Genomic DNA, 13,617 nt, shown 5'->3' with positions numbered 1-13,617 from the left:
GCCAGGACTCACATTATAGAAAACATATATCAAGATAAAGACATCACAACACTATGAGCTGGTGCAGTCCCAGTCAGGTAGCTCACGATCCATGTTTAAATAGCTTGCCTGTAAAACGGTCCTGCCATCTTAAGGAGGTAAGACAGTAGCCTTTGGATATTAGTCTGCTACTCTCCTCATTTGCTGGCAAATTAATAAACTCCTTTTCCTTCTTTCTCAAACCCTTGTCTTCGTTTTCCTCAATTGGTGCCAAGGGCCGGGACATAGTATTTAGGTAAGAAAATCAGCTATAAGATAATACAGTCTGAATGTTTGTGTCCTCACAAAGTTGAAATCCTAATGCCCAATGTGATGGTGGTACCTTTGGGAGGTGCTTAGATCATGAGGGTGGAGGCCAACTGAATAGGATTTGTGCCCTTATAAGACAGACCCCCAGATAACTCCTTAGCCCCTTCCACCATGTGAGGACACAGTCAGAAAGCTTGGTCTATGAACCAGGAAACAGGTTCTCGCCAGAACACAACTATGATGGTGTCATGATCTTGGACTTACAGCATCCAGAAGTGTGAAAAATAAATTTCTGTTGTTTATAAGCCACCCAGTCTGTAGTATTTTGTTATAGCAGCCAAAAAATCTAAGACATAATGTTGACAGAAAAAAAGCTCATGTGACTGATATGTAATCAAGGCTCATCCAAGATCAATGAGACAGGGCACAATAAAAACAAGCAGTAGTGCCCTCTGGATGAAGAGAACTGCCATACAACCTTAGATCACTGATCTGATTTTCTAGGCTATGTATGCATTTTGGAGTATACAAATGATTTTTAAAAATAAGAGTGTACATATATCTATATAGAGTATATATACATACCGTGTGTGTGTAATGAGTATATGTATATCCATTCTTATTACACAATTTGATTTTTGGAAAAAAATTAAATTATTTTCTTCTTAAAAAGAAAAGGTCTGGGATTTAAAAAAAATATTACATTCCTAGGATTTGGGGTAATAAATTATACTCCTACTTATAATTTGTTTGTAGAAAAACGGTGATAGCTTGAGAAACTTGGAAAATACGCTATTGTTTGAGATAATTGGAAGATTATCCATTTAAGAATAGTATCAATTCTGGATTAATATCAGCATCCAACTTCTATTTGTTGTGCTAGGCAAGTGTAACTTAAGCAATATCCAGGACCAAAATAGAATAGCTTATGTGGAGGTAGGTACTGTATTTTACCAACATGGCACCATGAACTTTGTCACTGGGATCCAAAGAGATTAGAAAATGGATGGGGGAAGGCCAAGTATTGTACTTCTGTGTCTGGTAGTAGTTACTGATAGAAGTTTAATGATTAAGACAGTTGGGCTTCCCTGGTGGCGCAGTGGTTGAGAGTCCGCCTGCCGATGCAAGGGACACGGGTTCGTGCCCCGGTCTGGGAGGACCCCACATGCCGCGGAGCGGCTAGGCACGTGAGCCAAGGCCGCTGAGACTGCGCGTCCGGAGCCTGTGCGTCCGGAGCCTGTGCTCCGCAACGGGAGAGGCCACAGCAGCGAGAGGCCCGCGTACCACAAAAAAAAAAAAAAAAAAAAAAAAGACAGTAAACTTCCTTGCTATCCTGACTTCACCACTTATCTACTTTGTGAACTTGTATATACTTAATTTATCTGTGTCTCAGATTCTTTTTCTGAGAGATGGAAATAATAGTTTCTACATCATAAAGTTGTCACAAAGTTTAAACTAGTTAGTATCTATAAACTCTTTAAACATCCATGACACATAATAGGTAATATATGTTTCCAAAAAAAAAAAAAAGCCAGCCCTTCATTGGTATTTAAAAGTATAAAGAACATTAGCAACATTTCTCAGGAGATTAGAGGTTTAATCAGGGGCATTTTCTCTTCTAGAACTGATGAAAGAGTAATGCATGGATCCCTAGAACTTCATATGCAAAGCTATAGGGAGGCTTGGTCTGTTTTCTACAAAGAAAGATGAGAATTTGGGCAGATGTGTTATACTGTACCACAAACAGCCTGTTGTTATAAACTTATATCTAATAAATGACCAGAGCATAACTGCTCTAGGAAAATGACAAGCTATGTACATTTTGTTTTCAGGATGCATGGACTATCGAAATCTGCATCCATCTCTTTCCTTCTTGATAACCCCATCTTCCTGGGGCTATGATGCTGACAGTGACCCAGGGCTGCCCAACACTACACTCAAACCTTAACCTGAATCTACTTTCCTGAGTGTATGACAAATATATCTCTTCAACTTAAACCTCATCAAAGTGTATTTTTCCTTAGAGTCCTGTTTTAGCTGGCTGTGGAAAAACATGATCTGTTTGTAAGGTAAAGACTGCCAACAATTTAGTACAAAAGTATTTATATTTTCCCCAAATACTCCTAGAACCATCATTATTTTTGCCCAAAGGATGTGTGTAATGCTTATTCTAGGAACAAAGGAATTAACTTCAATGCAGGGTAAAATAAAAGTGAAGGTGAATAAGTGGTTTCCATCAGATCACACCACCCCCTTTGATTTGATGGCTGCTATATAAAGACAGCAACCTGTGTGATCCTGTTTCCTGGTAAGTACGAGAGCATAATAATTAAAATGATAGTTAATATTTATTGTGTTCCCAGCACTGTACTAACTGCTTATGTGCACAACTTTATTTCATTCTCACAACTTAGCCCCCTGAAGTAGGAGGTAGTGGTTATTAGTATGTTTATAGATAAGGAAACTGAGGTTTACAGCAACTAAGGATTTTGTCAAAAGCAAACAGCTAACAAATTGGGGAGCCAAGAATCTAATCCAAATTGTTTGATTCAAAAGCTCTTATGTGTAAAATAGGCATTGTTTCTGTTATTTCCTTGGTTGAGAGAGAAAGTGTTTTCAAAAGATACCTAATTCTATTACTCAAAACATGTCCTTTACATATAAAATACTAACACAATGGATGAAATGGATTATACAACTATGGAGGACAATTGCCTCAGACCTTTCTGGGCCAAGATGCAATTTCTAGCAAGCTGTACGTTTAATTATTTTAATGCCAAAAAGTCATGTGTACATATAGTCACATTTATTTTTTATGTGCTTAACTTCCCAAGGTGAAGAAATAATACTATGTCTGAAGGAACCCCCTGAGCTACCCTGTTCTGTCCCTTGTGCTCTGCCCCTGGGTCTCCAATCTCCCCCAACCAGGCTTGCGGACTCTTCCCTGTATTTACATGTATCCCCTCCCACCTCCCAAATTCCTTTATGCAACACCCACCTATACTCCTAGGCTTACCTCCATGTAGACTTTCTCTGCTTCTGCAACAGAGAAGAACAAACCTGATGCCATATTGGGTCTATTCCTTTAGCTCTAACCCTTGTACTTTGTTGTTTGTGCTTAGTCATGCTGGCTCTGCACGTTTGTAAAACAATGTTGCCTAGAGCCTGAAATATACATGATAGCTCATTCTCAAGCCTCTGACCTTTAAAAGTATAACACTTTTCCATTCAGATAGAGATTAAAAGTTGCAGAACAGAAAATAACAATTGTCTTGTTGGAGGTTTATAGTAACATTGTGATCAGACCTGCCATGTACAGCTGCAAGAACAAAGGATTTCTGCCCCAAGAAGTGTCCAACAACCAGCCACACCCCCTCCCCTTTTAGTATAAAAGAAGCCTGAATTCTAACTCAGGTAAGATTGTTCTTTGGAACACTAGTCCACCATCTTCTCGGTAGGCTGGTTTTCTGAATAAAGTCACTATTTGCCCCAACACCTCATCTCCAGATTTATTGGCCTGTAGTGCAGCAAGAGGTAGGAGCTTGGACTCAGTAACACTTCTTTCAACTAGAAACAAACAGAAAACTTCTCTCCCTTCTCTGAATTCCCACTGTTCTTCTCTGATATCAGGTATTTTAGGCAGTGAGTGTTCCATAACACAAACTGGGTGGCTTAAACAACAGAAATTTATTTTCAAGCAGTTATGAATCCTGGAAGTCCCAGATCAAGGTGCCGGCAGGATTGGTTTCTCCTGAGGTCTCTGTCAGAAGGCCATCTTCTCAAGATGTTCTCATATGGCCTTTCCTTTGTGTGTGTGTACTCCTGGTATCTCTTCCTCTTCTAAGAACCCCAGTTCTATTGGATTAGGTCCTCACCCTTATGACCTCATTTAATGTAATTACCTCCTGAAAGGGCCTGTCTCCAAATACAGTCACAGTGGGGGTTAGGACTTCAAATGTATGACTTTTGTAGAGATACAATTTAGTCAGTAACATCAGATTTTACTTGATATTCAGAATTATAGCTATTGTGACATCAGTTTAACTCACTACTAGCCTGTGAGTATCTTGGAGAAAGCAAGTCTATCCAATCCATGTCTGTAACTCCTGCAACATTTGGTGTAGTGTTCTATCATTCACTGAACATAGTATATTTACACCATTAGCAATTCATAAACATGTCATTCAGTCCCAGCAATAAAGTTCTGAAGTAAATAATGTTACCTCCAATATAGAGATTATGAAACTGAAGTCCGGATAGATCAGGCATCTTGGTAAAATTCTCATGCTTAGTAAAGGACAGAACTAAAACAAACCTAGGTCTATTTTAAAGCAAAGCTCAGGCTTTGTTTCAGATTTTTTTCCCTCCAAATCTGCCTCTCATGACATTTGTTGAAACAAATAAATGTCACTAGGGTAGGCCATTGGTGGTGTCATTTTCTTTTTCCCATTGCCTATGAGTAGGAGAAGTGACAGGATTTTCTTTGATCACTTTTGTTTGGACAGGCAGAAGAATGGATAGAAATTTTAAAAATGTAAGACTAGCAGAAGCAAAAGGAACATCCTTTCTAGACTTTTACAGGAAGCAATACTGAAATGGTTAATAAAGGAGAAAGAGGTGAGGAAGGTGTAAGGAAGGTGCCTAACATAATAGTAATGATAGTATATTTCAACCGAATAAAGCAGAAAAACATAAAACACTAGTTGGATTTAACAGGCATCCAGCTTTATGCCTGACATCACAGGGGGTGTGTTTTATAGGCAATAAGAGGTCCACCTGCTCCACAATTGTCCCTCATTATCCATCCACAGTGCCTGAAACTACCATGCTGTTGTATCTCCAGTGGTTTAATACTTTAGAAGTTACCAGTCCCAGTTGCACCTAATCCCTATTAAAATCTAAAACTAACCTGTAGGATGGTAAGTTAACCCATTAACATATTAACATATCACATATAATGCACGCTATAAAATATACATCTGCTTTTTAAAATATGGCAGTGAATGGTGCATCATGACAAAGCAAGTATATATCATAATTCACAGACCTAAATGTCCAGGCAAAATATGAAGTTTTGGGAGGCCAAGGAAGGGCATATATCATGGGGTACTTGCAGGCGGGTGAGAAAGGGGAGGGAAGGAGAGGAACCTGGAGGAATGACAGAGAGGATGGCAATTAAAATGAGAGTGGGATGTTACTGAAAACCAGCTGCCAATTCCCTGTAAGAACAGGTCCCTAAAACACATGATTAGACAATGGTTGAGAGTTTTGTGGATCTAGGCTTTCTTAGAGGCAAAGCAGAGGGTGGTGATTGACTGGGGCAAAAAGTTTGAGACTGGTAGGTTTGAATCAAGCAGGATAAATGAGTGGCATTTAGTTACTTTCCATCTCTCTCCCATTTATACTCAGGAACATCATTTGCACAGCTTTTTGCAAAGCAAGAGCTGAACTGTGATGATAACTGATGCTTTCAATTTTTTTGTGTTCATTTTCTATTTGGCTGATATGTCCAGAAACCCTTCCTTGTCTTGCCCTAAACTGTCTAGATAATTGGTTCAATTATCTGCTCTGCTTTGACTGGGGGAGCCTTGCCCATTTAAGGCATTTTTCTTTCAACTCTTTTAAGCCACACTCAGTTGGCTTAAAGAGGTGCTGCTACTAAAGCAAAGAGGTCAAGGCAGATAGTTAGACCTGACAATTTACATTGCCCAAGTTCCTGACTCAGTTCCTTGAGGTTTATAAGAGGGAAAGAAAAAATGCCAGATATCTTATTCTTCTTAGCTACTTTAAAGGGTAAATAATTAAATGCACATCAAAGTCAGCTGCAACTGGATCCCTCTTTCTGCCTATACCTTCCTTTCCAAATAATGGCCTCCTGCATAACTGAATCTGTAGAAAAGAGTACAGTTGAATCTGCCATTTTGGCTGGAGCATCTTTGGGTACTAATGAGAGATCAGCTTAGTAATGTGACAGCAGTCCAGTCTTGATAGAGATATGATGGCAAAGTATTTAGAGGTATAGCTTTCTTCACTTCTGTTAAAACATTACAATCATTGATAGCTGTACTATTTTTGTTGTTTTTCTCTGGATTTAGAATATTTGTAATAAATGGTGCTATGATATAAATGTTTATGTCTTCCTAAAATTCATATGTTGAAATCTTAACCTCTAAAATGATGGGATTAGGAGATAGGACTTTAGGGAGGTGCCTAGGTCACGAAGGCAGAGACCTACCTCATGAATGGGATTAGTATCCTTACAAAAGAGGCTTCAGAGAGATCTATTCTCTGTTCTGCTGTGGGAGGACACAGAGAAAAGAGAGCTATCAATGAACCAGGAAACCCTCAACAAACACTGAATTGGCGAGCACTTTGATCCGAGACCTCCCAGACTCCAGATCTGTGAGAAACAAACTGTTGTTGTTATAAGCCATCTAGTCTACAGTATTTTGTTAGAGCAGCCTGAACAAACTAAGACACATGGGATCTAGAAGCATTCTGTAATTTAGCAAAGACTTTAGTTGATAAGCCATTCTGAGAAGCTTCAATTATAGATCAAAAAAAAAATAGCATTCCAAAATTTGGAGGAACACTTATAGCAGTTTAAATTAATGAAAGCATATCCATAGAATAAAATAGGAAGCAAAATAGAAGAAAAATATTTAACATGATTCAAAGGTGCTCATACATTTTTAGTAACATAGACACATTATAAAGTACAGTAGATAGTACAGTATAATTCCTTGGTTTAAAAAATACATGCGCACACACACACACACACACACACACACACACACACACACACAAAGACTAAAAAAAAAATGTAAATTATATAACCAAAATGTTATCAATGATTTTCTCTAGAGGGTAGGATTACAGAATTATTTTACTTTTTTTTTCAAATTTATATGCATTTAAATATATTTTATAGTAAACACTTTGCAACATGTGAACTTATTTTTTTAAATAAAATATAGTAAAATCATTTCAGACTGTTTGCAGTGGTAATGTAGCTTAAGTCTGTGAACACAGGTCACTCTTCACTCCAAAACACATCACCAAATTTCTCCAAAATGTAAAAGAAAACCCATGGACATTCAATCAGAGACTTTTAGCAATTTAAAACTGTCTTAGTTCTCTCATTTATAAAAGAGGGGCTAACATTTAACTTTCCATGTTTTCTAAAGGTTAAAGATGACTTATCTTTATCTAACTATTGTAATTAAATAATGTTAAAAGGTATTATTCATTCAAAAACATTTATTGGGCATCTGCTCGCAAACACTGTCAGGAGAAAGGTTGACAGACAATGCCAAAGTAAACTACTCAATTTGGTTTTTTGAGAATAATTTTCATAACTGCTCGAATTTGAAAATGAAAACACATTATTTATACAGATACACCTCAGTTTGTGTATATTCTTGTCTAAAAAGGAAATAACCAGCTTGTACCACAAATATAAGAAATAATAATTGCAATCTAATTATGTTTGTAAGCCTTAATATAATAATTACTAAGGTTTAGAAAAAAGCATATTTGAAATCAATTTGGACTTTGATTTGAAAGATTTACTTTTTTTCAATATCAATGTGGTTTTCTTTTGTATTAAAGTAGTGCATATGCATTACATAAAATTCAAATAATAGTGAAAAGTGAAAAAGTAGTTAAAATCCTTTAATAGGTAATCACATAATACTTTTCCAAACATTTATATATGTATATATAATTATTTGTAATATATGTGAATATATAAATAAGTATAATGGGGTTATACTAAACTCTTTTTGTAGCTGCTTTTTGACATTCATATGTCATAAAGATCTTTTCATAATAAATATAAATTTACATAATAATTTTAATGACCACTAGTATCCAATTACATGAATATAACAGATAAAATTTATATTCTCCACTTAAGGTGCCTCTATTCATCACTATATAAAGTTGGGGGGTTATGGTAATTTGGACTAAAACACAAAGGAATTATTTTTATTTCAGTGTTTGCCTAAATTCTGCAGATAGCAATTCAGGTTCTTTGACAGCACATATTTTTCTTATACATATAAATTATGGGAAGATATTGAAAATGTGTGCATCTTAATTTGCTAACTTATAAGAGCTGGAGTGTTTTAGAGATAGTGAAGTACAAAAGAAGTAAAGTGGCATCAGGGGAAAGCCTTGAAGCTCTGAAAAAAAACAGATGCTGTCTCACTCTGAGCACTCAGATCAAGAACTATTAGATGAAAAGGCACCTTAAAAGGGTGTATAGTCAACCCAATATTATGGGCCAGGGAATAGGGGGCTATACTGGGTAAGTGGCTTTTGTGGTCACACAGACAGTGAGAGGAATACAGAGGGTCACAACCAGGAAGTTGTACTTCTGACTGGAAGTACAACAATCTTTCAAATATACTACAGCACACATTATCTTTTACCTTCCTTTAGCCAATGCACTTCATTTTATGTTACCCTTGATATGTCCAACACAAATTCAAAACAAGATTATTAAAATATTATGACTATTTGCCCTTGACCTGAGAATGTTTATTTGGACAAAGGCATTTATGAGAAGTAATACATCAATCTCTGTGCAAGGCATTTACAGACATTTTTAGCACATCTTTTTTTTTTTTTTTAATGCTACTCCAGCGTTTCCAGCTCATCAGATTCAAAGCTTTCTCTCTATCAGGAGTCAGTGTATGCTGCTACCTGAATCTGTCTGCTTTGATTGAGGAGGTGATTTGTGTAACCATGGAGTAAGACATTGTGGTTTTCTGCAGCCTGAAATAATCCTCATCAGAAAGCAAAATTGCCTGAGTAACTAGGATAGATCTGGGGGGAGGGAGATATTGGTCTGTGGTTCTTGGTGACAAGCTATGTTGGCACTAGTGATGCCAAATATCACTTAAGGTAATGAAAACATCTAGTAACATGGTTAAAATGCTTACCACAGCTTATAACAGGCATGCCAAGCTGCAAGAAGGCTTTTAATGATGTTGTCACAGAGGAAATGAGTCCATAGCTCACCACTGCCTCCCACAAGGGGTGGCTGCTACGATTTCAAGATCTGGAAAAAAAAAAAGCCTTTAGTTGGCAGAGCACCTGGGCTTGCTTTTAGAAGAGATGCTGAACTGCATAGTGACAGGAAAGCACTGATAGCCAAATGTGGGTTCTCTATGATTGAATCGTATATTTACAGGAACTTTGAGATTATCTAGTTATGCCTCTCAGATCACCTAACTGTACAGTCTCAGAGGAGACTGAGATCCAGAGTATTAAAGAGAATTAAAGGACTAGTCCAGCCCTAAACTCAAATGTAAAAACTATGTCTCCTCAAAATCAATACTTTCTCCACAACACTCTGAGATGCTAAAATTAACTAATTAATTAAAAGAGAGTCCCACAGGTATGAGACTAACCAAAATGTTTACCATCATTCTATATCCAGGAGTTTGAAAGGCTCCTACATTAGGGGCTATTTCCTCCAAGTTACTGGGTCTATAAGTTGAAGAAATGACTCCTAGGTTATTAATGGTATCAAAGAAATATCTTTTTAACCTTGCTGTTTATTCACCTGTAGTAATGGTTATCTGAAGGGTGTACTTTTAGCATGATCATTTTGTTTGTGAAATAGAATGTTTAATTAACATATTTTAACAAAATATGTAAAATTTCCTAATCAATGAATTGTATTAAATATAGAATTGTATAAATAATCTAGAAAAGTCAAATAATTCAATGAAATTAGATAAATTCAGTTCATTGTTTTACTCAATATAACCGTGATTTTCTCTGCAGTCTTGGTTAGAAAATAGGTAGGATTTATCCTAAATCTGTCCATGGTACTGAAACTTCTTCTAGCAATATAATGGAGCATCACAGCAGTATTATGGTAGAATTCTCTTCAAATAATTTTTTACAGCTTTACTGAGATATTATTGACATATAAGATATGTAAGTTTAAGGTGCACATTGTGGTTATTTGGTACACATGTATATTATGAAATGATTACCTCAATAAGATTAGTTACCATCTCAATCCCCTCACATAATTATCTTTTTTGTGTGTGATGATAACATTTAAAATCTACTCTCAACAACTTTCAATTTTATAATGCAGTGTTGTGAATTATATTGACGCTGCTGTACATTAGGCACACTGACCTTGTCTATCTTATAATGGACGTTTGGACCCTTTGACCAACATCTCCCCAATTCCCCCATCCCCTGGCAACCACCATTGTACTCTCTACTTCTATGAGTTTGGCTTTTTAAGATTCCATGAATAAGTGAGAACATACAGTATTTGTCTTTCTCTGCCGGACTATTTCACTTAGCATGATGCTCTCAAGGTTCATCCATGTTGCAAACGGCAGAATTTCCTTCTCATGGCTGAATTATTCCATTGTTCTCTACCCATTCTTCTCTCAGTAACACGTATGGCTTTTCCATGAATTGGCTATTGTGAATAATGCTACAAGGAGCATGGGAGTGCAGGTATCTATTTGTGATCATGATTTCATTTCCTTCAGATATATACCCAGAAGTGGAACTGCTAGATCATATGGTAGTACTATTTTTAATTTCTTGAGACACCTCCATACTGTTTTCATAGTGGAAACAATAGTGTACCCACAACAATTACTAAGTTCACATATTAATCATCTAACTGCTACTGATCATACAATCTGAATTTGATGGAAACTGTTTTAAAAATATAGTTTTCTCTAGTGTATACATTTTTTAAAAATCTGAAACAGTGTAATTCAAACTGCAAACCTAAAATTAAATTATTTTGTTTATTTGTTTTTAGTTTTTCCACAAACACAAAACATCCTAATGTAAAATAAATCACAGAATTTTAGTGTTGAAAATTATTTTGGAAAATTGCAAGACTTTATTTTTATTTATTTATTTATTTTATTTTTTCCAAAGGGATTTTTAAAAAATGTATCTTTATTGGAGTAAAACTGCTTCACAATACTGCACTAGCCTCTGTCGCACAACAAAGTGAATCAGCCATGTGCATACATACATCCCCATATCCCCTCCCTCTTGAGCCTCCCTCCCACCCTCCTTATCCCCACCCCTCTAGGTCATCTTAAAGCACTAAACTGATCTCCCTGTGTTATGTGGCTGCTTCACACTAGCTAACTATTTTACATTTGGTAGTGTATATATGTCGATGCTATTCTCACTTCTCCCCAGCTTCCCCCCTCCCCTGTGTCCTCAAGTCCATTTTCTATGTCTACTTCTTTATTCCTGCCCTGTCACTAGGTTCATCAGTACCATTTTTTTTTTTAGATTCCATATATTTGCGTTATCATACAGTATTTGTTTTTCTCCTTCTGACTTACTTCACTCTGTATGACAGTCTCTAGGTCCATCCACCTCACTACAAAGAACTCAATTTCATTTCATTTTATGGCTGAGTCATATTCCACTGTATATATGTGCCACATCTTCTTTATCCATTCATCTGTCAATGGACACTTAGGTTGCTTCCATGTTCTGGCTATTGTAAATAGTGCTGCAATGAACATTGTGGTACATGACTCTTTTTGAATTATGGTTTTCTCAGGGTATATTGCTGGGGTGTACGGTAGTTCTATTTTTAGTTTTTAAAGGAAACTCCATACTGTTTTCCATAGTGGTTATATCAATTTACATTCCCACCAACAGTGTAGGAGGGTTCTATTTTTAGTTTTTTAAGGAAACTCCATACTGTTTAAACTGAGTTCAATAAATATAAATGATATCAAACGCAAAAGGCCAATTATACCCTAACTTTTGTATAATAATCTCCCATGGCCACCAAACCCTACCTTATACCTGACTTTAGTCCTAGGTGGAAGTTCCTACCCTTCCCCTTCTCTCAATGTTAACATATCTCTAGTGGTATAAGTATTTAATCCCTGGACTGGACACTTCTGCCCTTCATTAGGGATAGAAGTTGTTTTTCTAGTACCATTTTTGCAGCCACAATGGGCCTTGCCTGTGCCCTGAGAGTAACAGGGTTTACTTCCACTCTCACAGAGCTTTGAGGTTTTTACTCCACATGAGTGAAGGGTCTGGCCAGAGGGTAGGGTTTCATACTTTTCCGGCAGTAGTAGTTGACCACCTCCGGCATGTCTGCGTCACTAAGGTGCTCTCTCTAGTCTCCTGCCTTGCCCCTAATCATGCTTATTAGCACGTGCTATTGGAAAATGGAAAGGAGTCTGCAAGGATGTGTAAACTCTTCCTATACCTGGAATCCTCCACTATTCCAGTCTAGCATACCAGCTCAACACTAGATTTTTGGCAATTTGTTAAAATATTGCTGATTTCTTCTTATATTCTTGAATGACAGTCACTCTCTCCTCCTGTGCTTCCCACAGGTGAGTCAATCCATCCATCCTTCTCTTTTGAGATGCCTGTCCCTCACTTAAATCCAGGCTACTTAATTGCCCCATGATTTCAGCTTTTGATTGACTCAAGAAAGGTTATGATTTTTCAGTTTATCTGACTTTTATTCACTGTTAGAATACTAAACCTAGGAGATGCTACTTTCTATAACCTAGACAGAAGGAGACATCACTTGTCTTCTCTCCACTTCACTTTGTGAACTCCATTCATAATGGTTTTCTTGAAGTTCCTCTAAAAGTTCATGTCTCTTTCTACTTCAGAAGTTTATGCTTAGTTTTTTTCTTTACCCAGGACATTCTCCTTTCTTCTGTGTCACTACCTGATCTCTCAGCCCCATCTCCTTACCCTTTTTTCCTACTTATTTTATGGTGATCTTTAAATCTTGGCTCAAATATTTCCTTTCTGACATACCATTTTAGCTATACTTGGTACCTCTACTGTATGCTCTCATCATGCCCGATATATTTCCTCTATATAACATTTTATAATGGTAACTGATTTTCAAATTCAAATTTTCCTATTGTCTCAGACTTTTGTCAGAGGCCCCAAAGGTTGAAAACAATAGGTTCTAAATGTTCATACATTCTAAGTTAAAGTTCTAGAACATTTATATATAAGATGACTCTGTTATTTATCATCTAAATTGGAACAACTTGTGAATAAAATAGAATGCTATTAAAAATTCAGCTTTCACCACAGATGTAACCTGGTATTATCCCAAGTAAATAGGAATACAAGTTGATTTTATAGACCAAATATTCCCCCTTCTCCCCCACCCCCGCACCCAAGCCCTATATTGAAACCCTAACTCCCAATGTACTTGTATTTGGAGACAGGACTGCTGAGGAAGTGAAAGATTAAATGAAGTCATGAGGTGGGGCCCTAATCTTATAGGTCTGGTGTCCATATAACAGAAGGAGACAC

The sequence above is a fragment of the Leucopleurus acutus genome (genome assembly GCF_964270905.1).
Source record: "Leucopleurus acutus genome assembly, chromosome: 12".
NCBI lineage: Eukaryota > Metazoa > Chordata > Mammalia > Artiodactyla > Delphinidae > Leucopleurus > Leucopleurus acutus.
This window is presented reverse-complemented; position numbering follows the sequence as displayed.